The sequence below is a fragment of the Anolis carolinensis genome, chromosome 5, assembly GCF_035594765.1.
Source record: "Anolis carolinensis isolate JA03-04 chromosome 5, rAnoCar3.1.pri, whole genome shotgun sequence".
Lineage (NCBI taxonomy): Eukaryota > Metazoa > Chordata > Lepidosauria > Squamata > Dactyloidae > Anolis > Anolis carolinensis.
The window spans coordinates 78503684-78529240 of NC_085845.1; the positions used below are offsets into that span (position 1 = coordinate 78503684).

Consider the following 25557-nt stretch of genomic DNA (forward strand, 5'->3'; position numbering starts at 1 on the left):
ATAGCCTGATCAGACACTGAGTGCTCAGAGGATGAGGAAGGGGATACTGGGTTAGAACCTGAATGGCCAGAGGAGGATAGAAGTGGGCTGGAGAGAGCTGTTTTGAAATCTCCTGGCAGTTCCCATGAGACTGGAGAAAGCGATATCAGTTCTCATGAGAACCGGCCAAAAGTGCAGGCTGAGAGAAATGTGGGAGAGGAATGTTTGTCCAGATCAAGACACTTGAAACTTCGGAGGCAGAGCATACAACAGAGACAGACTCACTTTTCTCAGCGGCTTAGCGATAAGGAGAAGAAAAGCAGGTGTGTGAGGAATGATGTAATGGGAGGGACTGAGGCCTTTTAAGTGAGTTCTGCTGGTACAATTATTTGTGAGAACATTGAATTTAAGGGGGAAACAGCTCTCGGTTCCTGTTCTTAGGTTTTGTTTCATATATCCAAGTTTTCACATTTGTTCCTGTTTCTAGTTGCTGTGTTGATTAGGCTTCCTGCCTTGGATTCCTGCTATCATGTTTGTGAAGTAATTATGAAGGCTGTGCTGTAAATGGATTATTGGCTTATGGGATTCTTTGGGAATAACTTTTTGAACTTTGGTGCTTCTTTATAAAGCATCGAATAAACTTAAATATAAAAGTGGATTTATATATATATATATATATATATATATCCCCGGTGGCGAAGTGTGTTAAAGCACTGAGCTGCTGAACTTGCAGACCGAAAGGTCCCAGGTTCAAATCCCGGGAGCAGAGTGAGCACCCGCTGTTAGCTCCAGCTTCTGCCAACCTAGCAGTTCGAAAATATGCCAATGTGAGTAGATCAATAGGTACTGCTCAGGCGGAAAGGTAACGGCACTCCATGCAGTCATGCCAGCCACATGACCTTGGCGGTGTCTACGGACAATGCCGGCTCTTCGGCTTAGAAATGGAGATGAGCACCAACCCCCAGAGTCAGACATTACTGGACTTAATGTCAGGGAAAACCTTTACCTTTTATATATATATATATATATATATATATATAGAGAGAGAGAGAGAGAGAGAGAGAGAGAGAGTATGTGTGTGTGTGTGTGTGTGTGTGTATATATATATATATACATACACACACACACACACACACAGTATATATATAGTGGAGCCCCCGATGGCGTAGTGGATTAAAGCCTTGTGACTTGAAGGTTGGGTTGCTGATCTGAAAGCTGGCAGATTCGAATCCCACCTGGGGAGAGCGCAGATGAACTCCTTCTATCAGCTCCAGCTCCATGCGGGGACATGAGAGAAGCCTCCCACAAGGATGATAAAAACATTTAAAAAAATATCCGGGCATCCTCTGGACAACATCATTGCAGACAGCCAATTCTCTCACACCAGAAGCGACTTGCAATTTCTCAAGTCGCTCCTGACATGAAAAACAACTCTGTGTGTGTGTGTGTGTGTGTGTGTATATATATATATATATATACACACACACATACACACACACATATATATAAGTTACTGATTTCTTTATATACTCATCATTTAATAAACTTTATCTTACAGGACTATTTGTACAAAGTGTGGTGTGTGGTGGAAAAGGTGGTTTAGGGCTTTAGGCATGCACATATACACACACCCCACAACTAACAGAAAATAGGTTTTGGAAGGATTGACCCACAATTTTGGGAGTTGTAGTTCACCCACAAAAGAGTACAATGAACCCAACCGACGATGGATCGGAACGAAACATGGCATACATACCCAAAATGACCAACTTTAAATTTAGGGTTTGGAGGGATTGACCAATGATTTTGGGAGTTCTAGTTCACTGACAACCAAAAAGCACTGTGAACCCAACCTATTATGAAACTGTATCCAACATGGCACACATATACAGCATGACCAACTTTAAATACTGGTGGGGTTTGGGGAGAATTTACCCAGAATGGCCAAAACTAGAAGATAAGGGATTCTCCTTCCTAAGACACAAAATAGCACTGGCACGGAATTATAGTCAAAATTCAACTGAAAGAAGACTTTGGAGGTTCTACTTCAATCTCTTCTAAGGAAATCAGCCATTAAAAGAGTGACAAGTAATAAACTAGCCATTGACTGTCTTCTTTCTAAATGAATTTATTTTTAAAATCACATTTCATTTTTGTGGGGCTCTCAAATGGGTTCAAATCAGGCTGCTTTCAAGTAAAACCTCTTAGCATCCTTGGGACCACACCTACAATTACTTCATAAAAGCACAGTTCAGTATTAATGATTAATACAACTCAAATTAGGGGTTCAAAATTCAATTTGCAGCTATCTGTAGCAAATAATGAGAACCATCTGGATTGATTGATATGGAAATTGAAACTAATTGATCCTGCCATTACAAAGCCTTTAATAGAATGAGACTAGACAAGATAATATTAGGCATTCTAGTTAATCAAAACTCTATATCAAATTAATCAGTGCTAGGTTATGGCCTGGGACCATTCCCGAGGAATACCCTCTGCCTACATCAGTATCTATGCCAAGTACAATCTGGTAATCAAAATTATCTTTGCATGTTCTTGCTATAAGCAGTTAAAGCTATGACATTAAGAAGTGGAGTTTTTAACACAATACCTGTACACTAAAAATGGCATGGAGAATCAATATCTAGCTAATTTCTTTTGCCAAATATAGTCAATCATAATTTTTGTATACATTTAGTTATTACATTATGTACTTTTGGATTTTGTTTTCAATCATTACCATTTTTTATTTGCTTTGTCATTTCATTTTGATCTAACATGTTGTACCTTGCTTTGCATATGGAAGGACGGGCTATAATGTATTGAAATCAATCAATTTGTTCTTGTTCAAGGAGATGCTGACTTGATTTCATAGACACTTTACATACAACACACTGCACAAAAGGAATTTGGATTTTTACTGTATTTTTGTTATTTCAATGTGGGAGTCTAAAGAGACTGAGTGTCTGTTTTTCAACCATATCACTTCATTCTGCAAATGAGTAATGATCTGAATGCCTCATATCTGAACCAAAAAGAGAAATGGCTTTTGTTCCACTATGTTCCCTTCTACACTGGCCCGGATTATCTGGCAGTGGAGACCCATATAATCCAGTTCAAACCTAGGATCAGATCGTGGGATATAGGGCAGTGTAGAAGGCACCTAAGATATACTAAAATATATACTCTTAATTATAAACACAGTCTTAAACATGCTTCATCGAGATCAGTGGGATTTACTAATGAAGAGCTGTGCCTTAAAATATGTTGGTTCATAGTCTTCATTGCAATCCTTTGCATGTAGATCCCATTACAACCAGTGATCCTTATTCCCTTGTTCAGCCTTAAACATGAAAACTCTGGTCCCTTCTACACTGCCCTATATCCCAAATTATCTGCTGTGAACTGGATTATATGAGTCTACACTGCCAGATAATCTGGAAGAAGATAATCTTGGAATAGATTCTGGGATATAGGGCAGTGTAGAAGGGGCCAGAGTTTTCATGTTAACAGATAAAACCACACTCCTACTTTATATAAAGTAAGAAGAGCTTACAAACTGAGGGAGTATGCATTTATCAGAATTGTGCTGCTACATGTAGAGCAGTGGTGGGAAATCATTGATTTTTTTTTATTTTATTGTTTATGATTTGATCTGTTTGTTATGTTATGACGGCACTGAATGTTTTGCCAATTTTCTGTTGTAAACTGCCCTGAATCCTTGAACATTATTATTATTATTATTATTATTATTATTATTATTATTATTATTATTATTACCCCTCATGTGTTCGTGACTATAATAATGAGTCCCTTACCACTTACTATGCTGAGTGTGACTCATGGGAGTTGTAGACCAAAACATCTAGGTTGCTCTATCTCTAGGTTGCTCTATCCCATTCTACACCTGCCAAAGTAGGCAAACCCACCCAAAGTCAAGTAAGTTGGACAAATGTTGACCAGTCTTGGTTGAAAACAGTTGTTTGAAATAGAATAACTTTGGGGAAACTGTTCTCACAAGTTTATTTTTTCCTTGACATTTGGATCTAAGGACTACAAAAGGAAGATTCTTGCCTTAGTAAAGTTAAAGTCTCTGAATCTGAGGCCTTTGAAATTATTTCAAGTTGGGTTTTTGAGGACAAGGAAGAAAGCCAACTCATACTACCAGGAAAGAACACATAAGCCTTAGGAAAGTTTAGGATAGCTTCAATTTATCTGGGCATAGACGCTTCAAGAAGGGCAGTGTCAAATGCTATCAGAAGTTCTTTCCATGCCTTTGGAGGCTCCTCCTACACTGCCATATAAAATCCAGATTATTTTATTTGAACTCGATTGTATGGCAGTGTAGATTTTTATCGATCATTTTATTTGATTGTTGTATCTTTGTTTTTAGTTTTTGACATGTGTTTTAAACTGTTATACTTTGTTCTGTTTTGGGCTGTGTCCCCATGTTAGCCGCCCCGAGTCTCTTCGGGGAGATGGTGGTGGGTTAGAAATAGAAAGTATTATTATTATTATTATTATTATTATTATTATTATTATTATTATTATTTAAGAAAAAATTAGAAATAGGATAAACCAAAGCTTTTTTCCCCTTTCTTCTTAGTTAATGGTTTTTACTGTTTACTTCTTGAATGTTTTGCATCCCAGGAAGAATTTTGCTTCTTGGATGTCAGCACTGAATGAGATAGAATCTTTAAGTTTATTTTTGAAGAATTTACCAAAAAAACCCCATTTCTTCATATTCAGGACAGAAAGAACTTGCAGGGCGTTTAAAAAAAAAACTGCCTGTTGGAGAAAGTAAATCTGGCATATGTCTGGCATATTTCCCAACCCAAAGCATAAAATGAGTGTTGTTGGTTATGTTGTTGGTATCATTCTGCAGTCATTATTTGGGGTATAAACCATAGATTTTGTGATCACTTTTTAAAACTTAAAAAGACTCTCATTCTATTGGAAAATCAAATCAAAGTACTGGTTGTATTTTGGCTATGTTTCCAAAGAGCTTTGACAGATACATTAATTCTATTAAAAGAATGAAATCTCTGGCTGTACCCATGAGGTTGTATACCTATCCAACTAATGAGACAGCAAATGTTATATGAATCATTGACAACCGAGAACTTAACCCCACTCTGTCTTTTGCTTAAACCAAGTGGCTTCAAGGGGAGGATATTCGCAGCAGAGAAATACTATGGGAAAGGTGCTCATCCCTTGGTTTCTGTTGGGGGATGATGGATGGCAGAGTGGATTCCAAAAATCATCATTCTGGTCTCACCGCCCCCTTTCTTCCGCAGGCTGACTTCTTTTTCGGAGAAACAGCACTGGCCAACAGAATTCCAGCAGCCGGAGGTTCAGTTGTAAATCCAACTGTTGTTAAACTTTATTTACATATTTATATACAAATAGAGTCAATTGCCATAAGTCCCAGACACATGGCAGTGTCTCTTCGGCAACAGAGCCATTCAGTTCTCAGTCCATCCTCCGAGAAAGCTCACGCCGAACAACACAGATAAGATAAGAACACATTCCTCTGTCCGGAGGAAGTTCCAACCCTCAAAAGGCCGCAAATCAATCCTGATAGGTCATAACAATCACAACAGGCTGTCAGTCAAAACTAGCCTGCTGTTAACTATTTCATTACTGAAAATACACACTCTAGCTTATCAGCAGTAAACACTTGATTTACATTTCATACAAATACAACCATACTCCAACAGTTTCCTTGTGTTTTTTATCTGTTGCCAAGTTGCAGGTGATATCACAACAGCATTGCTTAGAGTAGGGCCCCTTCCACACAGCTGAATAAAATCCCACATTATCTGCCTTGAACTGGAATATATGGCAGTATGGACCCAGATAACTCAGTTCAAAGCAGATATTGTGGGATTTTGTCTTGATATTCTGGGTTATAGGACTGTGTGGAAGAGCCCTAGGTCTGCACAACCTGTGGCCCTCCAGCCATTTCAACTCCCAGAAACCCTAACCAGCTTGTCCAATGGCCAAGAATTCTGGGAGTTGGAGATCAAAACAACTGGAGAGCCACAGCTTGTATAGGCCTGGCCTAGGGGCATTGTCCATCCCCTTTATTTGCAAATAATTCTTTGTGTGTATGTCTGTGTGTGTTGCTGCCTATATGTGCCTTCAAGCTGCCTACAGCACCTCATATTCTATGACAGCCTCTTATCCAAATACTGATCTTGCTTAACTTCCAAATTCAGAAAGACCCTCGTCCATTTAAGATATAGGGGCCACTAGATAACTCAAAGTATTTATAGTTTTCATTGTTCTGGCAGTTATAGCCTAAATCTAGCAGTGTGCCAGAATTGAAATACATAAAATATCACTAATCATCTATTGCTCAAGGGTTGAAAGCCATTGCTGCTACTGAATTCTGATAAAACTTCTAGATCAGTGGTTCTCAACTTGTGGGTCCGCAGATGTTTTGGCCTACAACTCCCAGAAATCCCAGCCAGTTTACCTGCTGTTAGGATTTCTGAGACTTGAAGACCAAAACATCTGGGGACCCACAGGTTGAGAACCAATGCTCTAGATTATAACACTGAGTGGAATGAAACTCAGATTTTCTTTTCAAATTTCACAGCAGCTCAGGCTGCAGGGAATTCAGTTGTAAATCAAGGGATGTAAATCATCAAATTTCATTCTTGTTGGCAAAAACAAATAATTTCATCATTTTTCTTAACTTTGAAAAGAATTCCTTTAAAATTGTGCAAAGATTGATTCTGTGAAACAAATACCAGACAAGGCAGAATTTTGTGCAGAAATTTTGTTTTCTACACAGAAAATGTTTGCTGCTACATTAAAAATATCATTTTCTGAGTTAAAAACAGAATGTCCTGTAATACAGAGATCTCATTAATCCAGGAGTCTCCTTATCAGGGTTTTTTTAACTATCTTTTTATCTGGGATTCAAATATTCATGCATATTCTTTCTATCCCCAGCCCAAAAAGAAGACAATATTGGAATATACCCGCAAAACTGCCAGGAATCTATCTTTTGGGCCCATTAGTTTCCCAGCTCCACATAGGCCACACAGCTGTATAAAATCCACATTGAGCTGGGTTATCTGGCAGCATGGACTCATATTCTGGTTCAAAGCAGATAATAGTGGATTATCTGCCTTGATATTCTGTGTTACATAACTGTGTGGAAGGGCTCATAGAGGGTGATATACCATGAACTCCATCTTATTAACATAATGGATCCAAAAAATCAAAGAAGCATAAAGGAAAATGGCAGCCCTACTAGAGCTTACTCCTTTTGTTGACTTAGTTTTTTCTGTCTTGTCTATCCAAAAATTCCCATAAACCTTTCTTGCACTTGAAAATGGTGAAGCCATATGACTTAATAAATATTCTGTAATTTTGTTTCGTTTTTAGTTTCCTAAAAGAGATCTTTGGAAGATTCTGCCTTTTAAATTTGAGACAGACAAAATTTAAGTGCCATTCCCAATTTAAGCAGTAACCTCTTTACTATAAAACAGTATATGGTATATGTGTGCTGGTCAATGTACAACAGACAAAGTAGTTATTTAAATGTTCAATTGTGATAAAGATAATTTGAGTTCTATTGCACTAACTTGAAATGGTTACTGAATAAAACCATCAACATCCCAAGAGTAATACCTCGTAAATTAATATTTATCAAGTATTCTTTCCAAAAACGGTGAGTTTCTGGTAGTTTATCAAGTGATATAAGACCTGTCACATTATGCAGTTTAAATATGCCCTACAATACATGCCTATAAAACTTGCAATATAAATGTCACTTTTTGAAAGTATGCAAATCCCATGTCACTTGCAGGCTATGAGTAAACATTTTCTGAGCATTATCCATCACTTTTTTCTGGATGACAGTGCAACACTTTTGTACCATTGAACTGATATATATTGAGGCTTGCTCAAGTGCATTCTGTATCTTGTATGATGAGTCATGTTGAACAATTCTGAATCAGGAGTCTTGAAATCATCTCATATATATGAGAGACTCAGCAGTCCCTGGGGAAGAAACCTAACCTGTTTCTTATTAGCAATTTAGATAATTTGATACCTTTTCCAGGGCATGGTTCAGTACCTGCCAATGAATAGTTGGCACCTGCAATACCTGTTCAATATTTTCAGAGCATGATGCAGAACCCAATATAGACGGCAAAGCAGTACATCATGTCAAATTTCTTGATCATAACTTGGAACGTTTAGAACTGAGCTAAATGATACATAATATGCATACTAAGCTAAAAGAGACTCAGCACTTTTGCATATCATAAATCAATGCATTCTGAGTATGATTAGTAATTTTGCAATGCATGACTTTGCTCTTGCTGAAATATTTTGCTACAGAACTTTTGTAAAGTATGGCAAAATAGTTCAGCAAAACATAGCCACCAGTATGACAATGCGTTTTCTAGAGGGTTAGTACTTTTTTGCATAACATAACTTGTGATTTAGGGTGATTCTACACAGACACCATAATCTAATTTGGATTAAAACAAACTGGCTTTGCTGTGCAGCATCTTCAAAAACGTTTCAGGAACTACTTCATGGTTGGTCATACTATCCTCTGATTGCAGGTGCGAACCAAACCCAGGAATCACAGTATCCGGCTGCTGGAAAATGCTGAGCTTTTTGGCTTTAACCAGTCTGCTGAGATGCACTGATGCACTGTAGATAATCAAGAGTGTATCCTGGTTTTGAGTCTTGCATGGGATATACTCTAAACAGCTGCAGCACATTATCTGGCTTGGTGCAGGCAGCAGTGCGTATTGGAGGTGTATGTTTTGTGGAAACTCCGCCACTCAGCCAGAATTGAACTACATTATAGAGCTTGTGTGGAACCACCTTTAATGTCTCAAAGGTCTTCAGTATGAATCAGTATGTAACATTCAGAGTACACTGAATGAAGCTCAGTTTTTTCTGTTGAAATTCAACATTTTTGGTTCATTTGTGAATACAGACCGGAAATGAATTTATTCATTACAAAACTAACGAGCATTATCTCATTTTCATCGTCATTGTCATCGTCATCATCATCCTGGTTCAGAATTGGTTCGAAGCATCTTATATGAATCATGCTTGGATTGCGGATGTTAAAAATATGTCTTACTTTTCCAATTCTTTATGTGAAAACAATATCCTGACACTTGAGGCACAACAAATCTTTGAGACATCTTTCAGAACAATAAATCTACACGAATGTTGTGAATGAGTCTTCTGAGGCTGTGAGTGATAATGGAGGGATCAGGAGAGGAAGGAAGAACCCTCGCGAGGAGGGCTCGCTGGAAGATTTATACAGGAAGAGAATCAGGGAAACTAATGAAGAGTCTTCCGAGGAAAATTCATGTGGGGACTTGGGAGGGGATCTTGAGCTGGAAATGGATGCTGAGGAACCAGTGGTGACGAAGGAAGTTGGCACAGATTGGGCACGGGTTCCGGAGGATCTTGGGGAGGAATCTGGGTCTATGGATGCTGTAAATGCTGGAGAGGCTTGGGTATCTTCAGAAGCAGATTCCACATGGTCTGCCTGGAGGAATGAGGGTAGTTCCACAGGTGTAGATAGAGTTGGGTGTGGGCAGGATGATCTTGATTCTGATGAGGAGTTTGGGACGCCTGATCCAAGGGCATTAGAGGCTTGGACGCAGAAGGAAACCTAAATAAATTGGGGATCTTTGGTCACTATGCTTTGCGTGTGGCAAGGTGTTGCTGGGCGCCATTGGGTTTCCTGTACATGATTCTGAAGACTGGCTTGGGACTTTGCAACAGATCTGCTGTTCACCTCTGTTGTCTTGGCTCTTTGTGCCATTCCATGACGTGGACCTTCTTGTGACGACTTCACCCTTTGGACCTTGGACTGGAACTCAACTCGGCTTATCTCTTCACTCCCAAACTTGGCTTGACATCATTCCCGTCTTTGTGGCTGTCTACTGTTGCTGACTACTGGCTTTGTTCCCGACCCTGACGCGTTCTCCTTATCCTGACTTCGGACCGGCTTGACTACGTTACAGCGCTCTGCTCCTTTAACTCTTGGCTCGGCGTTTGACTCTGCAGCGGTTTGCCGCTAACTCTTCAGCGTCTTCCAGTTTTGTTTGTTTTTGCCGCTCACAGTAAAGAGCTTTTTAGCCCGGTTTGGGTTTTTGTTTCAGTTTGGAATAGCTGTTGTACTTCTGGGTTTTGGGAAAGTTTTTGGGGCTTCATAACTGTTTGCCTTTGTTTGTTTTGCCATTTTAAGCCCATTTTGAGCTTTTGGGCTGAGTTCACAAATTTTGCCAAGAAAAATCAACATTACGTTTGCTTTAGGCTTGCTATAAATTAGAAATAACTTGAGGTCACACAGTGTTGTCCATGTGGTCCAAATTATATCAGTCTGTTTCTGAGATACACATATACATCGCAGGGTACAGAAGGAAAGGGTGTACAGCTTTTTAAGCCTTTGTTTACATGAAATTGGCATTCCTAGATACCATTTTGGATTATAGTCTGCGGCAAAATAAATTCTCCATAATCTTATCTATGATGTAGTGGGTGAAAGACATGGCACCAAAATAAAACGTGTTTGTTATACAGTTGATATGAGAGGCTGTATTTTCATATATTGAGTTTGTATATTTTTCCAGTTCTTTAACTTTGTTGTAGTTTTCTCTCTTTTAGTTCAGGTTGCTCTCTCATGCTATGGAGTAGTCTAGTTCTGTCGCTTCCCTGGCATTAGAACTGGTCTCCTCAGAAGAAAAACTTTTTGGATTCACAAACTGAGAACAACCATCCCTTATGGTTTAAACAATAGACTAGACCTCAGCTGTTACCTGTATTCATATATTTAAACCTTTAGAAAACCATGAATGACTGCTCGCGCCATAGAAACCACATTTCAGCATACTGACACTGCAAATATGTAAGTAGATAGTAACTACTATGCCTGGGTTTGGAAAAACCTTTGTGTTGTAATTCTTAATATAGCATGCTTTGATATGGCTATTTTCACTTGGTCTATATAAATTATCTCTTATAAAGAGCACAATACTAGACCATTTCCTTTTATCTCTTAAAGATATACTTAAGCAGAGCCAACAATATACAAGTTGAAAACTATTTGCTGCTTATCAATTGCCGCTTACCAGAAGAAGGACAACCGAAACTGGAGTAAACCCGGGAACCAGTAGTAAACAAACTATTTCAATCTGCAGCCAGCTACTTAGAAACAGCAATCTCTTCTGCTAGCTGGGGAGCTAGATATGGCTCATTTTGACCTACAACTACTCAGAATCAACATCCATGCATAGTTGTTCCCCAGACTTGGGATCTTACTCTTGATAAACTGAACTTACTTCCAATAGACTGTAATTTCAAGAGATATTGTACACACTTGATGGCATCAACATAGGATCTCAAAGAACTTTTGGTCAAGGATTTTATTCTAGAATAAGATTTTCAACACCTGTGAAGTCTTTAAAGATATATTAACAAATATTATTTTACAAAGGTTGAATGTGTTTATACTATGTTGGTTGCAAAATCCAATTAGTGTCTTCAGAAACTGTTTAAATAGTGGAGACTACTTGATATGTTTTGACTAGTCCACATTTAAGCCTTGATGATTACAGTTTCCTTTAAACATTACAGTCTGGAAGATACTACTGTGTATTATAACAGTTGACTGTACTTATTATCATTTTCATTATTGTTGTTAACTCTCAGGTGAATATTGTATGTACATAATGCTCTAAATTACATATTGCATTTTATGTTTTGAGCCTTTATAGTATTTGCTTATCTTTTTAACATAGAAAGAAGATAGCTCTGTACTCAGAGAGGTCCGACTATTTCTGTGGCCTTTGCATGATGCTCTAATGTTCATACCTCTTTTTATGTTTTGAACCTTATAGTGTTTGCTTATCTCTTCAACATTGTCTAGTATAGACATCTGTGTATTTATCAATATTTATCATTAAGGAGAAATCCTTACCAGAAAGTCCTCCACATGCTGCAAAAAATGAACATGCCTTAGTACCAATGTTCCTTTTCCATCAGCTTATGCACATTCTCCAGTGTTTCTCAGCATTTTATACATATTGACTAGAAGTCTTAAATTCTCCAGGTTCAGTCATGTGCACATTTTTCACTGTTTGCAGTAATGCTGGCAGCCCTGTTCACAACTTTCCAGACTGTGTGTTGAAACATGTTAGTGTCTCAGCTGCAATGTATGTCATGTTAACATAACACTTTGGAGTCAATGCAAAATAATAAATCATATATTTTAAAATATATAAAAATGAAAGATTTTCATGAGAGATGTTGGGTTCCCATACATTTCATTATTACAATTTATGTATGTGTTTGTATTTCTTATAACCTCTGCTTCGCTAATAAAACTGAAATACTATGCCGTTAAATGATGCATGTCTTAAAAGTGTGTAAACAATATGAAGTGTTTGGAAAGTTCTGTTTTAGTTAAATATTTGCTATTCAAAATTTTATGTTAAAGGAAAGCTATTTAGTACTCAGGATGTCTAATTAAGTACACCATACTGGAAAATTGTAAACTTCCCTTAAATTGATCATCCATTTGTAGAGCTTATAAATACCAAGAATAAGCAAAAATATTTTATGAAATGTTTGTAGTCTTCATTTTGAAATCCTTATCAAACGATATAAATATCACCTTCACTGCTTCACCCTGACACATACATTGTTTATGTTCCTTATTCAGATTTATTTTGGCTCAATTTTAAAATGCAGATTGAGTATAATGAACTTTTTTTATTTCAAAAAGACAGTCTAATCTTTGATCAAACTTGGAAGTTTGATGAGGCCAAATGAACAATGTTTAATTAAACTGCACAGCCATTTTATCTTGACATTGTTCATCCTTTTACAAGCCCACCCCAACCTCCCAGATATTTAGAAATTTATAAGACAAATTAGATCAAGTTGAACCAAAAGTTTTAGTATTCATAGATATTCCATTAGGTTACCACATGAAAAAAACATAGTAGCTTCGTGTCAGTGGAGGAAGCTGAAAATATGGATATGATTCTGAGAAGGGAGAGATAATTGGTTTGTTGGTCACTGATATAAAGTCAATTAAAAGAGAGCATTCAGAATAGTTATGTGGGTTTTTTCAGTCGCAGTTTCTAGGGAGTTTTCTAGAAAGTGAAAGGTTACATATTGTTCATTCACTGACTATTACGTTTCTCTCCTTTGTGGCTTTCAGAAGATATCTGTCTTGTCCAGGTCAGTAAAGCATGTCTAGAGAACCAAAGAAACTTCCAACTATGGAATATTATAGAGACAATATTTGCATTAACTCAAAGTTAATTAAGACTGTTTGTCTTTCTCCTGCAACTAATTTCTCCTTGCTTTGCCTGGCTAAGTTTAATGTCAGTGGCATTAGGAATTGCTGCTTGAGAGATTTGCAGACTTGAGTTGTAAGCTTTCCAAAATACAACATATTATGATATGGATTTCCAAGCTAATAAGTTGTTCAGTATATTCCAGTTCACAGATAACTGTGGCTGATTTGTGGAAGTGTTCAACCGATTGTTTACCTTGGGAGAATTTAAGTGAGTTGATTGACTTGGGTAAACACTTGATTGGCTTTAAAGAATCAGTTTGAGAACCACTAAGTTCAACTGGACTTAATTTGTGCATACAATTTAAAATCACAGTTTTGAATGGATCTGTGTAATTAGCTTGTATTTAATAAAGTACATAAGGTACTCTGTTTTATTAGTTGATAATAATCTCCTGATATATGAACTTTAGATAATGTTTTGGTTCACTTATTCAATGCATTCAGTTTATAATTATTTGGTTTGCTTTCTCTTATGGCTGGCAAAAAGTGTGAGGCTGGGGTGAAGGGGAAAATCACAGAATTTTTCCGGACTAAATGAATATTCAGACTGGGTAGCTGCCTTATTTTGCACATCTAAATGGTAGTGATAAATTATTTAAAATGATTGGAACATAAAATGAATACTTTAACCTACAATTTGAACACTGCATTTCTGTATTGACAACAAGAGAGAAACAATTTTGGAAAAGTAGATGTCAAACAGGCAGACTGGAAAATAAAGTGACTGCTTTAAATTATGGTTATATGATTATAAAACCCTAATTAATTTGACTATCTCATTGGCCAGAAGCAGGACCACACTTCCCATTGAAATCCTGATAAAAGTATGTTGGTTAAAATTGTTTTTATTTTTAAATATTGTATTGTTCTTTCGTTGTTGTTGTTGTTGTTTTTGCACTACAAATAAGACATATGCAGTGTGCATCGGAATTTGTTTGTATTTTTTTCAAATGATAATCCGGCCCCTCAACAGTCTGAAGGATTGTGGACCGACCCTCGGCTTAAAAAGTTTGAGGACCCCTGGCCTAGACTGATAGAAATATTTCAACTATTATTGTCTGGCCATTATTGCAAGTTTAAAGACTCTAAGTTAATGACATGCCCTTAAAGCAAAACAACAACGACACTTTTTCATGCACTTGATATGAGAGGTCAGTAGGCTCTTTCTATATTATCATGTATTGGGTTGATGTATTTCTCTGCATCTTCACTGCTGTTTTTCAGCAACAGCATGATACTGACAAAATAGGTAGCTGTTTCAGAGTATGGAGTATGTTGTTCTTAGTTTTGTCCCTTGCCTGTCAAAGAGAAGAAATCTATACTAGGAGGCCATCCGCCTACTGCAAGCAGTAGAGAATTCTTCCCCATTGCCAGTATGAATAAAGTTGGTCTGTCAGTCTAAGCATCTCTCATGCAAGAAATAGGCAAATCTTGTTCTTTGCCTCAAGCAGCAACTGGCTTCTAGCTGAGCCATTTTATTGAAAGTTCTAGTTGTTGAGACCTAACCACAAAGATTTGGTAGCATTTTCCACCATTGAAGGAAATTATAGATTTTTCCACTATATGATTTATGCCCAGAACAGAAACAGCTAGGAAAGGATTCTCTGCAGTTATTCCTGTACTCTAAAGGTAGCTTCAACCTCCCTCCTGCCCAATACAATGAAATTTGATTTTGATTTTCTTTAGGGAAGTGGAATGCGTCTAAGTTTTATGAAGTTTGGAAAATGCTGAATAAACTAAAGTGTAGACAGAAATCTGTGCTGGCACACTTGGGTTGTTTTTTTTTAAAAAAAAAACAAATTGGCATTTCTGTCTCTCTTGAGCAATTGATGCTGTCATGGGAGCACCACACCTTGATAAATGTCTCCATCCTCAATGATCACTCCTTTACAATTCACAGGCAGGAGGAAATTAATTCTCTGCGGGGTGACAGAGTGAAGCTGCCAGAGAGGTTTAGTGCCTCCCTCCCCCAGTTCAGCTGACTGGTACTTTTAAAATGTTCCTCTGCCCTCCACCTCAGTACAGTGAACATCACTTTTTAAAAGCTCAGGTTTTAAGCCAGAATGCTTTAATTATTCCCAGGAGTCAAAGTGGGCATGATTTCATGGAGCCACCTTCCTGCAAAATACAGACACAAATGAGATTTCAATGTTTTGACAAAGCAGAACGTTGTCAATGAAGAAACAACAACATTTGCATTCTTCCCCTTTGTAGCTGGTTGGATTGCACTTCTTATGCATTCTAGTGGAATTCACAGAAGATACATCATATTTGCTTGGGTATGGGCGACTTGCTACGCCTGGATGTGCGAACACAGAAACCACGCTGACACATTGTGAGTGTTTTGGGTATGAACTGGCCACAACATTTTATTGGTTACAGGAACGAGGGTTGGCAACCAGGCATGGGTCATGGATCATTGATCGGTCAGCCCGGTGCTGCTCGATCACAAAAACAAATCCAAGGCGTGACCGAAACCAGACCCGGTAATCGGTACCAAAGCACCGCCCAGTGGTCGCAATGATACTCCCTCCTCCTGCCAATGAGGGGGGGGGGGAGTAATCATAGCTGATCCGCGGCCCATGCTAAACGCCAAACAGTTGTGACAAACAAAACACTGCATAACATGCACTAAACATGAACCGAATGTAGGGTGGGCAGGATGGCAAGCAGGAAAAACAGCCGAGTGCCTTGCCTTGGTCCTCCTGGGGCCTCGGCAGCAGCTGGGTCCGCCCTCCTGAGAAGGCCTGCCCAATGGCAGGCAGGGGCGGTCCCGCTCTTGATTGGCCCAGAGGCCTGGCGGCAGGAAAGCTTCCCGCCGCCCAGAGGGCCTCTGGGAAGAAGAAGACCCCTCCCGCGGCCGCCATTACGTGGGCGGGGAGCGCCCAGCCCCGCAACAGGCCTGGCCTGTTAAGTCGGGCCACGCATTTTTTGCTTGGGTATGGGCGACTTGCTATGCCTGGATGTGTGAACACAGAAACCACGCTGACACATTGTGAGTGTTTTGGGTATGAACTGGCCACAACATTTTATTGGTTACAGGAACGAGGGTTGGCAACCAGGCATGGGTCCTGGATCATTGATCGGTCAGCCCGGTGCTGCTCGATCACAAAAACAAATCCAAGGTGCGACCGAAACCAGACCCGGTAATCGGTACCAAAACGCCGCCCAGTGGTCGCAATGATACTCCCTCCTCCTGCCAATGAGGTGGGGGGAGTAATCATAGCTGATCCGGGGCCCATGCTAAACGCCACAAAAGGAGGGTGGGATCCCCTTCCCTCCTTGCCGCCAACCCTAACTTCCGTAGCCAACAAAATTACAGTTCGACAGCAGCTGCAATTGTGTCCTGGCATGATGCCGCATCCTAGCGCGCTGCCATGCAGCTTGTGACAAAGCTAGAGTCCCGGCCATCCCTGCTGCTCGTGGCACCGGTCCACCGTAATCCAAGCCTCCTCTCCCGGGCAGCTAGGCGGCCTTCCTGACTTCGTCATGCCGTGCTGTTCCCCTCAGCCGGTTGCTGCTGGCTGCCGCTCCTCGTCTTTCAGTGGTCATCCTTCCTTGCTCGCGGTGGCATACCTGAAGGGAGGGAGAGGAGCCGGCAGACCTCGCAGCCTCAAGAAGAAGGCTGGGCCTGATGTAAGTGGTGTATGCGGATGATGAGATTTCAATGTTTTGACAAAGCAGAACGTTGTCAATGAAGAAACAACAACATTTGCATTCTTCCCTTTTGTAGCTGGTTGGATTGCACTTCTTATGCATTCTAGTGGAATTCACAGAAGATACATCATATATCTCACTTACTGCTAATTGCTATGCCAATTGTCATACCAATAGTTGAACTGTTTCTCTGGTTTTAGACTATTTTAATTGGTTTTTAGTTATTTATGTAATGTTTTAAAAGTGTTTTTATTGATTCCACATTGCCTTGAGGGCCCTGCTGGTTCAAGAGACAATAAATAAATGCTTTGAGCGAATGAGTAAGTAAACAAGCAAATAAGTAAATAATATGGAGTACTCCAATTCAGTGTATCAGCCATGTCTTCTTTCAGGTTATGCTGACCCAGTTATCATTTTCTGCCTGAACAAAAATCACTTGATCATCCCACCTGTTGCCACATCCTAGTCTTCACAAGGCTGTTTTCTGGAGGGTCTTTTCCTTACTTTTGCAAACTATTCTGTTCTGCTGATATCTCCTTTTAGTCCCTCCTCTGGAATGCTTCCATAGCAGACTGAGTTATTTATTTGTTGTGACATTATTGCATGCCTTCCTTTAATGAATGTTACAACAAAGGCCCTTTCCCCCAGGTATGTTAATTGCACACACAAAATACTATACTATACTTGGTAATATTAGAGAAAGAAAAGACAACAGGATTCAGGAATTCTCCTCTCTGTGTGTGTGAGTACTGCCTTCTATCCAGAAAGTTTAGGTGGATCTTGCCTGCCCTCCACTGGATTGAACAGGATTGTCTGATTGTTAAGACGATAGCAGAGAACAGGCACTGCTGAGGGGAGGGGGAAAAAGAGGAAAATGTCTGGTTACATAAGATACACTTTCCCTTGCCTTCTAACCAACACTTCTATGTGAATCAGATGAGATTCACAAGCAATTTTTTAAAAGACTTCACTCAGAGAAGGTCATGATGGGTGATTTGGCGAAGTCTGTATTATAAAAAAAAACTGACAAATGTAAAAAATAACTGTGTGATCAAGCAAATTCCTTTTAACTGCCCCTTTTGCTGTACTCTTTTCTTCCTATGATGGAGCACAGATATGCACAGATTCCTATGATGCAGCACAGTCCTCTCAAGAGGAAGCTAGAACATATAGGAAGACATAAAGAAAGAAAACAAGGCAGGATGCTTCTGGCAGACAAATTGTTGCAATGTCAGGGTGCTTCCAGACAGGGGTAAAACCCGCACTGAACACAATGTGGGTTTTTGTCTCCACAAGCAGGCCCAAACCCAGGCTTTCTCAGGTGGCTACATGCGATTCTGGGTAACTTCTGGGATGGTACCCAGCCCCCCAAAAGCCCCCCAAACAAGCTTTAATTTTTTTTAAAAAAAACTTACCAGGCCAACATTATGGTGGTCCTTGAGTCCTCCTGGTGCATAGAAATGATGTGCCAAGAGACCCCCGGGGGGGGGGGGGGGAGAGAGAGTTGAGGAGGAAAATTCCCCCCCCCCCCCCAGTCTCCTTGTGCATTATTTCTATGTGCCAGGAGGACTCAAGGACCACCACAATGGTGGCCTGGTAAGTTTTTTAAACTTTAAAGCTTGTTTTAGAGGCTTGGGGGGAGGGTCTAGGCACCATCTCTCATCTTTGGGCTCCAGTAGCTCAAAAGGTGCAAGATGGCAATGGGGACTCACTCCCACGTAGTCCCAGGTCTACCCGGGAGTGAGTCCCCACAGGCCAATATCCCATCAGACTTGGATAATAATAATAATAATAATAATAATAATAATAATAATAATAATAATAATAATAATAAAACTTTATTTATACCCCGCCACCATCTCCCCAATGGGGACTCGGGGCGGCTTACCTGGGGCCACGCCCAAAACAATACAATGTAAACAGGATCTAATGGGGTATCTAATTAATTTGGAACAAATCAGGTAAACCTTGCTTTGTTCCAAATTAATTTGCATTTACCTAAGGTGTTGTTTGGCTGTCCCAGGTAAAAGCGCATCAGTCAATTTTTTGGGCTTGTCTGGAAGGGCCCTCAGATATAATGTGAACATATGCATGAAGACATGCATGTGATCATATTGATATTGAGGGAGCAGCTGAAAGACTTTCCTGCATTCCCATCCCACTCCTGCATTTATCAGGATATTTGGATATTTTTGGATTTTTGAATGGTCATGGACTTGCTATTTATCATCATCACAACTGATTGATCTGACTTGATCTATACCCTGATCTTCATCATAAAATCTCAAAGTAGCAATGTGTGCATCTTTATTTGTTGGATTCCCTGTTTACCCTACATGAGAAGTGCTGTCTTTCCCTGGGTAATTGATCTGAAAGACCATATGCCCTAAATATGAGTCTGCCAACTTCTAAGGTGCTCAGGGGAAGGCTTTCTGTTGGTTCTACCCTCACCACAGACCATTTGCCAAGGACATGGGGGAGTGACTTTTCGGTGGCTGTTTCCAGACTATGATATTCCCTAACATAGGGCAGCTAGGTTGTCTATGTTCCCACCTCTTTCAACTAGCAGGTGAACCCCCCCCACCCCAATTTTGGAAAAGGCCTAGAGTGATGACTGTATTTTGCAGCAGATCGTTAAATTGGGGTGTGTTGTATTTTGTAACAAGAAAAGCAACAAAAATATTAATGGCTTTTAAAAACTGTTTTATAGTTTTATGTTTTCTAATCTGACACTTCGTTTATTTTTAACATTTCTATTACCTATTGCTATGGCTTTATTTTACTTTAGCTCATATTGTGCAATGCATTCATTTTCCATACTGAAAAAGAGATATAAACAGTGGCATCACTTGGTATAGCATCACCCCAGTGCAGTAACTCAAGGTCATCCATCAAGGCATGTCCTTCTCCCCATCAACTGTCTAAATCTAGAGAAAGGGTTGGAGGAGTAACTGTTCTCAACCTCCTCCCCCCCCCCCAAAAAAAAACACAAAACACACACACACATACCTCAAATCCCACATGAGGATCCCACTGCTTTCAATGTCCATTGGCTGTTGTATGCTATTCCAGGAACTTTGAACAATAGGAAATTGGAGCAAGGATGGATAGGTTCGAACCCTCTGCTTGTTGTAAAGGAGATGACAGGTCATTCCAAGTAACATTCAAATATGTTTCCTAACAAGAAGGCAGGCAAAGGAGAGAAGAAAGCTGCCAGAAAGCTCGCTGAGTTTTTTGGGTGAGATGTCACCCTCCGATGGGGTCATCTGATGTGGTACACATACCTGCACACGCACCCCTTGGAAAGCCAGTGTACATAAATAAATTGAAAATAAATTAATATAAAACAAATTACTAGACTTCTAAAAGTATGTATGACAGCCGCAATACAAGCCACGATAGCCCGAGGATGGAGGGATGATACAAAATGGTGGGCTTATATATCAGAATATATAATTAACGACTTCATCATTCAAAAGAAAAAAAAAATACATACAAATAGCCTAAAAGATCAAGACTGGTTAAGGAAATGGACTGTTCTAATCGACAAAATAGACGGAGACGAAAGATACCGCACCTTGAACCAGGCGTTCCACATGATTAAACTGATGTATTGACAATTTTGAATGGTTGTTCCAGGGGGGTGGAGGGTATGGGGGGAGGGTGGGGGTGGAGGGTGATACATTTCTAAGGACTTTTTAAAATGTCATCTAAGAAATAGTTACCTTTGGAACAATGTATACTGAAATAAGTTATGTATGGCAAAAATAGTTAATTGTTATGATGTATCAAAAAGAAATTTAAAAAAACTTGACTTCTAAAAGTTCAGTCTGGAAGGAAGAGTTCACATCCTGAGAAACATAAAATAAAAAATAAAAAATAAATAAAATGCTTTTAACTTCATACATTCCTTTTATGGAAAAAGAACAACTGAATTAATAAATATGGTTTTTGAGAAAATATTTTATCATCACATATTAAGCTAACAAATTGCCAGGAAGATAATTTTGGATGTCTGCTTGGAACATCTAGTTCCTTGCTACCTTCCACTAGCCAAGAAGTCTCTAGTCTCTGAAATTTGTGTTCCTTTTTCATTAATTAGATAATGTTTATGACATGTTCCAGCAATGAAAATCTCCAATGCATAAATAATTTAGAATTACCTTGGAGTTTTGGAATGGCTATCCAAACAACTAAAGCCACAGTTCTCTGCATATTCACAATGGTGAACATCTCACTATCTCAATATAACACCTCAAAATATGACCAAGTCCTTTGCTGCATTTGCCATGTCCTGCAAGATGATACCCAAGCTCCTCTTTCCACATTGTTAATTCAGCTTAGAGTGATATATTGTGCATGGTTCTGAAGATAGTGTTTGCCAAAAGTGATTAAATTAAATGTTTCAACTGGCTGCCATTTTCTTCTAAACATTTTCTTACTCAGATGATTCATGACTTGAGAACATTCCTAAATAAAGGAATATTTTGCAAACTCTGAGGTGATGGCCTCCTTGGATCATTTCAGTTGCCAGAGGGCATGACTTTTGGCACATCCTATATAAAGAATGAGTGAGCCATTTATGGCCCATCGGCTACATGCCAGCATTTTTGTGGCATAAACTTTGACTTAAAGGGGATGTTTTTTTTCTTTTGCCATTGCTACCCCAGTTGCAAATGCAGCAACAAGGGGGTGACTGCCTGCCCCCCGGTATAACCATCACCATTTTGAGATTGGTCTCCTCCATCTGCAGGCTTAGTGTGGCATTAGGAAAGTAAAGGCACAGAGAAGCAAGTGTAATTGACATAACCAGAGGGTTTGTTTTTGTAGAAAATGGGTAATATTTTCTCTCAGGAAGTCAAGCAGGGGACTCTGTCAGTTCCAGGTCAGTGAACATAATAAAGTTCAGCTGGCCTCTTTGTTGCGTGTTGCCTCCTCATGATCTCCGTAATTTCTCCTTCACTAAATCCATCCCCTGAAGAGCTGGAATATCCCAGGTTGGGCATTTACTCAGTCACACATGGCTTCCAATGTCCGTCTGGAAACAAGAAAGAAACAAAACAGCTGATCCCTAAATGGAGTTGGGGAATAAATGTATCCCCATCAACAGCAGAACAATTGCTATGCTTCTTTGACCACTGCCTCCTCTGTTGCTTAGAGACATGTCATGATTATCATGTGCTTCCCCCATCTGTTAGACCATTTTTATAATCCCATTTTAACCTTGGTCATATTTTTTAAAAGAACAGAGTGTATTATTTTCGATGAAAGAAAATGTGGGAAACATGGTCTATAGATTCTATAAGCCTCCCAAGGCGATTTTTGGCAATCCCAAGAGTTTTCCCATATCTTCCAAAAGTGGGCAGTAGTGTTATCTAAAGGATACAGTGAGTGCTACTATGCATTTTGCTGAATTTGGGGTCATCTGCTTTTAACCCTTAACTTGGCTTCTTTCCCCCCCAACAGCAAGGCCCTCTAGAACTGTGTCTTAGAATGTCTCCTGAGACATTCTTATCATCTGTGATGGTAAAATTAAAGAAAAATTAAAGCTTTTTGAATTTTAGAATAACCCATAATCTCCTTCTTATATAGCAATTGGAGTCCTCATTGTCCTTTAAAGACAGATGTTGTGGAGAGCAGGGATGGACAGCTTGGACCAAATGCAGTTCTACTTTTTGATCTTCCATCATCCTCTTCATACTTGTACCACCAAATATGGTGTCATAGTAATAGCACCCCACTCCTAAACCCACACCCACATCATTTTTAGTGAGGGGGGACAGTGTGTGGGTTAAAGATTAGTAGAATCATGCTCCAAGAAAATGTGCAGGGAATCTTGATCAGTTGTGCATTTGTGGTAGTGGGGATTTATTTTAAGTCAGCAAGAGTCCCTTATAGGGACTGTACACAAAATATGGAATAAACACAAGTAGCAGTTGATAGCAGCAGCCTGCCAATACAAGCTCTTTTTTGTGTCCTGCTGGAAGCAACATTAGCTAGGACAAGGAGAGGTCTTTGTTAAGGGCCTCTCCTCTATTCTGGAACATTTTCCTTCCAGTTATTTGGGGCCCTTCCACAGCCATATAACCCAGAATATATCAAGGCAGAAATAAACCACAATATCTGTTTAAACTGGAATATCTGAATTCACACTGCCATATATCCTAGTTCAAAGCAGATAATGTGGGATTTTATTCAGCTGTGTGTTAGTCTTAGTCAGTGGTTGTTGATCCACATTCATAAATGATGCTGGTTTTGACAGGGTAATTTGATAAATGTTGATAAAATATGGAGTTAGATTAAGCAGCAACATATTTGACATTCTATAGGTTCTTGGCAGGAGAAAAATGATGAAGCAAATCACTCTGCAGTGTTCATCAAGCAGGATTCCTAGTATACAGATGTCTGAAGATGATTTAAACCATTGTAAAAAGAGAGCATGCAAAACTTAAGAGATAAGATGAACAGGATAAAGTTATTTCTGAAATAGAATTCTGAACTCAGGGCCCATCCAGACAGCACCTTTAATGCGGGACTTCCTACAACAAAAAGGGGTCTATCCGGATGACGTTTCTGGAAACCATTAATTAATTTGCCACAAACCAGGAAAACCCTGGTTTGTGGCAAATTTGATAGTGGGTTTATTCCGTGCTTCCAGGAAGGCACAGGATAAGCCCACTACTTCAGTGCTTCCAGGAAGGCACAGGATAAGCCCACTACTACTGCAGTCCATATAGCAGTCGAGATTTTACTCCTCCCCCCCCCCCCCGGCTCTCCTGGTGCATCATTGCTATGCGCCAGGAGAGCTGTCGGACCACTCTAATGGAGGACCGGTAAGTTAATTTACTTTTCAAAGTGGTTGGGTGGCTTATAGGGAGGGGGGGTCAAGAGTGTTCGGATGTTCTCCTTGAAAGTTCTTGGAGAACATCTGGACACCCACCCCAAGAAAAGACATGCTTTCTGGGGTGTGTGTGGATGGGGACATGAGAACCTTCGCGTTTTTTTAAACGCAAATGTTCCCAGGATAACTGTATGAACTGTTGAGGTTTCCTGAGGGTTTGAACAAACAAAAGAGGAAATACTCATTCTGAGGAGACTGAAGGTTTGAACATAGACCTGACAGGTATACATAAAAGGAAAACCTACAGAAACAAACTAAAAGACTAAAGTAGACAGCATGAAAATCCTCTTCAACTAGAAAAAAAAGCAGCAAGTGAAAAGAAGGAAAAACTAAATGTGCATTGAACTACTGAAAATTACCTTAGTGGTTAAACAAAACATACAAATTTTCACTCCCCACAAAAGCCAAGGGAAAGCACAGAGATAGTGGAAGAATTATGTTATGTGATGTTATGTAAAAAAAAATCACATCAAAAATCAGAAGCTTGTGTTGGAAAGTTTGGAACTGAATTAATCTTACATATTTTGTGGAGATGAGTTCCCACAATTTGATTGCAGATGAAATCTCCTGCGTACTTTAGTTTTAAAATTAAAATTGCATACAACTTAAGAAACACCATGTTGGGTTTACAACAGCTATGTAAAATGGTATTCATCATTTTTCCTGAACTAGAAAAAACTGAACCAATCAGTGGCTGGCCAGGATAATGATAATGGAAGTTTATGTAGTACTTTGATTTCTGAGTGTGGCAACATGGTGAATGGGTTTCTCTGATAACAAGGACAGCTGCCAGTGGTGATCACCAACCAAGGAATGATCCTTTCAGTGAAAATCCACTATGGATAAAGGGAAGACGAGGAATTCACCTTTTTAGCCCCAGAAGACCTGGATCCTTACAAGGAGGCTGCTTGGAAGAGAGCAATCATTATAGAGTGAATAGGGTGAGCACTACCAACTTTTGTCCAGCTGCTAAAATAGCAGATGTTTTTTTAAAAAAGACACTAAGCTGGTCAGCTTCGCTTTCTTGGTGTCTTTTAAAAATATCTTTTGGATTTATGGCCTAAAAGGAAGAGAGGTTCTTGACTCTGTGAAATAAAAACAGTGTGGGTTAGTCACTTGATTCTAATTACCAAAACCAAGTAAGGAAAAGGGAAACAAATGCTTTCATCAGCTGCCCCAAGACCATGGAATCACCTGCCAGAAAAGCTTTGACAGCTAGCTACTCGTAGATCCACTGTCAGAATTTAAGACACAATTGAAGATCCATGTCTTCCACCAGGTCTATCCAGTAAATTTTAAGTTGCAAATTTTAACCTGCATTTTGCCATGAAGTCAAGGCTCTGCCAGTGTGCAAGTAGAGGTGAACCAAAACAAACACCCAGCTTGTGTCAAACAGTTTAATTAAAGCAGCACTTACTGTCTGACTGTTTTCATAGTCCAAATATAAAACCTAAAGATAGCACTCAGACACACAGAATATAAAACAAAGACTGGTAGCAAATGCCAATGCAGGTTCAGATGAACACCATAGTCAAATGTCCAATCCAGTAGTCAAACACCAAGACTTCAATGATTAAAGTCCAGGGATCAAGAGTCTACACCAGTCAATAGCCAGTCCAGAGATTCAAGGTCCCAAGAGTTCAGGAGACAG

General features: G+C 39.4%; 2 long non-coding RNA genes across 2 annotated transcripts in view; both read left to right on the forward strand.

Annotated features, from left to right (window-relative positions):
* The window catches only part of LOC134299284 (uncharacterized), a 205995-nt gene that overhangs the window by 160411 nt on the left and 20027 nt on the right, over positions 1 to 25557 (forward strand). The window lies entirely within an intron of this gene.
* Positions 4584 to 13717, forward strand: LOC134299283 (uncharacterized). Its single transcript, XR_010006467.1, has 2 exons — positions 4584 to 10888; positions 11045 to 13717. It is a non-coding gene; the product is annotated as an uncharacterized LOC134299283 (long non-coding RNA).